The 4,036-nt window shown below is 43.1% G+C and overlaps 1 long non-coding RNA gene across 1 annotated transcript; it reads left to right on the top strand.

Annotated features, from left to right (window-relative positions):
• Window positions 1-1,574: 1,574 nt before the first annotated feature.
• Window positions 1,575-3,051, top strand: LOC129146485 (uncharacterized). The gene is made up of 3 exons (XR_008553278.1): window positions 1,575-1,618; window positions 2,632-2,682; window positions 2,924-3,051. It is a non-coding gene; the product is annotated as an uncharacterized LOC129146485 (long non-coding RNA).
• Window positions 3,052-4,036: the final 985 nt, after the last annotated feature.

The following is a 4,036-nucleotide window of genomic DNA, read 5'->3' as shown; positions in this document are numbered from 1 at the left end:
TCCCTCTCCCTCTGGTAGCTTCAATTCTATAGTCAGGTTTCTATTGTTATTAGGTTGGTTTTATCTTATCTGTTGTTTTGTTTCTCTATATTCCACATAAGAGTGAAATCATCTGGTATTTGTCTTTCTCCTTCTAGCTTATTGTGCTTAGCATTATCCCCTCCAGTTCCACCTGTGTTGTCACAAAAGACAAGAGTTTATCTTTTTTATAGCTGAGTAGTATTCCATTTTGTATATGTCACACCTTCCTAGTCCATTCATCTGTCTTTGGGCACTTAGGCACTTTGAAATCTGGGAGTGTGATATCAACTTTATTTCTCCTTTTTGTCAGTGTTGCTTTGGCTATTTGGCTAAACCAGGATCTTACCCTGGAGGTTGTGAATGAACCCCCATGGTTCATGCTTTCAGGGGAAATTTTAGGCAAAATTCGTGTATATGTACTTTTTTTCTGGAATGAGGTTTCAGAGCTTCTGTCTCATTAATACTGAAGAGGTTCAAAAATCCAAGAAGTTTAAGAAACAGGAGCAGTTTTTGGTACATGTTTGGAGCTGGGGTAGTGGGCACACCTGTCTCAGCAGATCAGAACTGATCTTTACCTGGGTCACTGCAATGAAATAAGGTCTGGTCAAGTGATTCTTGGCTCCTAGCAAGCTACCAGGCCTTTGTGTGTGTGTGTGTGTGTGTGTGTGTGTGCATTTGTAAAAATGAAAGAGAAGCTGACATTGTCTCTTGTTTGCAAATGGAATGACCAACCTAAATTCATGACATGGGGTATGCACTATTCAGAGCCACTCTTGGATGTGAAAGTGACACTTCTGTCATATTGCATTGCTTATTGCTGGTTTTACAATGCTGCCCCAGAATCAGCCCATAGATGACCTGGGCTTCATAGAAGGGTATGGTCTAGGGTCCAAAAGTCCATACTCCAGAAAAAGAATCTGTTTCAGGCTCCAGCTTCACTATCTATTTTGGCCCATTCTCTGCAAGGTCCAAGCCCCCTTCTTTCTTTTTGTTTCCTCCCTGCAAAAAAGGGGAAGGCTTCTGTATTGGCAGCATCTTTGTAGGTAGTTGTCATTAGCTCTGGTAGGTTATTGGATTTTGACATCCTACTGGATCCTAAAGGACAAATAAGTGGGCAAAAAATGTTGAGGTTGATGCCATAAAAGAATCTCAAGTGGAAATTGGGGGAAGGAGATAACTTATTTGTAGGTGACCAGATGGCTTTGGGTGAGAGCAGGTTTGACTCCTCACTGGGATTTCAGTGTTATTGCCTCTCTGGATCAAGTGCGTGTTTATGATCTTTGTCCAACAAGTGACCATGCAAGGGACTATAACTATGTGGGAGGGAGCCAAAGTCTCCAGGACCCTCAAGGGGTTGCAGGGATCTGTTCCTAGTCCTTCTAAATGAAAAGTTGAAGATCTTTTTTCCTGTGATTCTTAAGGATCAACTATGGGGCTAGGGCTGGCCTCTAACACAATTGTAAAGGTTCGTTAAGTCAGTGAATGGTGGTTGGACAGCATTCCACACTTCAAATATTTTCATTGTTCTACTTTTCTCTCCTTTCTAAGAGGGAAGATGTGGACCTGGCATGCTGGCTGTGTCTGCAGTGACTTATAGGTAAGCACTTATCTCCTCCACTGTACTTTCTACATGATGTAAATGCTGCCCAGGAAAATATAACATGTTTCAATGATCCAAAAACTCAGAGCAATCTTGATAAAGCTAAAGGCTTTTAGACAACTCCACCACAGAAAGCATTTTCCTTGTCAACACACATGGTATGTCTTATTTTTGATGATTTTGGAGATTCAAAAATGTCAAAGAGATTCTGGCTGCAAATGTCCCCACAGTGATTTTGTCATTTTGTAGAGAAAAGAAAGCTAGTTTTGCCACCACCCCTTTCAGAATAGTCCAAGCTGCGGGACCCAACCCCCTCCTTTCACAATCCCTTCCTACCACACCCCCATCCTATTCATATTCTGATCTTCAACACACTTGAAAAGATGTTATTTCAAATGTTCCTACCAAAGAGAAAAATCTTTCTCATGTTTTTAGAGCCTGCCATCAAAGGACTTAATCTGCATTTGAGGCCAATGGCTGCAGATGTGGGTAATGGAGGCGAGAGAAACATACACAATGTGGCAAAACTGGAGGTCCCCCATCCCCCCACCCCCTCACACCCCCTACCCCCTCTTGCACAACTGAAATCACCTGGCCAGACAGGGGAGCTAGTCAGGGGAGCCGACTGGTTCAACATGTCACAGCCTAGAGATGGGAAAATCTATCCAGTCATTTACCTCCCCAGCCCTCCCAGAGTGGATTGTGCGTTTCTCTGGGGGCAGCAATCAAGCTAGACACAACTGTTCACCCCAGCCTCCTATGCATTCAGCATTCATGATGAACTGATTATGGTTAAGAATAGGTTACACAATTGTATGGGGAATATAAAAATAAAATTTATTAAAAAAAAAAAAAAGAATAGGTTACACTTGTATGCTATGGGAAGGAGTTGCTTTGCAAACAAACTAATCAAAGTAATAAGAATGAGAGAACATCTAAAAACAATCTGAGAAGACTAGCTATTTTTTGATAAGTATTTCTTGATGGTTTACTGTGTGTCTCTTGATTAGGGTAGCAAAACACATTCCTGTTCCTGAGAAGTAAAGCAGACAAATAAGCAGGTACGGGAGGAAAATTGAAATGATTTTGTTGTTTATAGACATATCTTAAGCCTGTGACCAGTAATTGCATTGTATTGGGAATATAGTCAATTTCCCTATTGTTTCTTTCATGTGTATTTAACCATACGTGAGATCCATGCATAACTATTAATTTTAAATAGCAAAGAAGTGCATGACATGTCCCCCACACAAAATTCAGTGTTATCAGTCTTACACAAGAGGGGTCATTTGTACTAAGCAGGGTATCAGAAGACCCGATGGATGACCTGGGCCGATGGGTGATGCAGATCCTTCCTTGACCCAAAGTCCAGTCTACCAGCTCCAGTGCCAAGAATCCCTGTATGTGAGTTGCCCTTAATAAACTGTGTGATTGATGGACTGCTTGTTTGTTCTTTTCTAAGATCTATCTATCTATCTATCTAATTATTTATTTATTTATACAAGCACTGGGTACAGTCAGAAGCAGGAGGGTGAGAGAATTCACCAGAGCCAGAGCAGAGAGCAGAACAGGCAGACCGATGAAGTACACTGCTGAGGGGAGCAACGGGTGGCAGGGGAGGTCTGCGCGCCATGGGGACCCTCGGGGATTAAACTGGTGCTGCAGAGGCTGCGGGCAGCTTCGCAACCCAGCGCTCAACCGCTGCGCTACCGGGGAGGCCCTGCTTTGTTCTTTTGACACACACTACTTTCTCAATTTGTAAGAAAATATTTGTTCCCATATTTGCACAGGCACACTTTGTCCTGAGTGCAGATGCCGCATGAGATAGTATGGGAGCTAGGAGAGAAAGTGGAAAGGGCACTTATAATCAGATGTGGGGAATTGGAATCTTGGATATCTTCCCTGTGGACACTATGTCAAAACTGATACCTGAAAGATGTAAAGTGAAGCAAAGTGACACTGACTGCAACGTGGAAAATAGATGGAGCTGAGAACAGAGGTGGCAAGACCGTGGAAGACCTCTGCAGGTCTTTCTGGAAGAGGTGGTATGGTCTGACCTGAGAAGGTGACAGTGGATGGAATAATTGGTAGCCAGCAGCCTTGGAAATGGATCAGATACAGCAGGACAGGGAAAGGAAAGAGTTCATGAGGAGGCCCATGTTTCTGGGTTGGTGACAAGATGGATATACTTGCCTGCATGGGGAACGTGCAAGAGAAAGAGGAGGAAGAGAGGAATAAATATGGTATCAGATCAGCGGACTCATAGAAGGGGCTGCGATTGTAGGGAGGGAACAGAACTTGAGTTTACTTTTAAACTAGATCAAAATGCGACTGGTACAGAGAAAGAAGGGGTCCAGGAGAAAGTGGATGGCTGGGAAGAGAGTTCAGAGGAGGGTTCTGGTCTTCAAGTCCTCA

This window comes from Talpa occidentalis, unplaced genomic scaffold (assembly GCF_014898055.3).
Source record: "Talpa occidentalis isolate TD23 unplaced genomic scaffold, MPIMG_talOcc4v2.1 talOcc4.2, whole genome shotgun sequence".
Lineage (NCBI taxonomy): Eukaryota > Metazoa > Chordata > Mammalia > Eulipotyphla > Talpidae > Talpa > Talpa occidentalis.
This window is presented reverse-complemented; position numbering and strand designations above follow the sequence as displayed.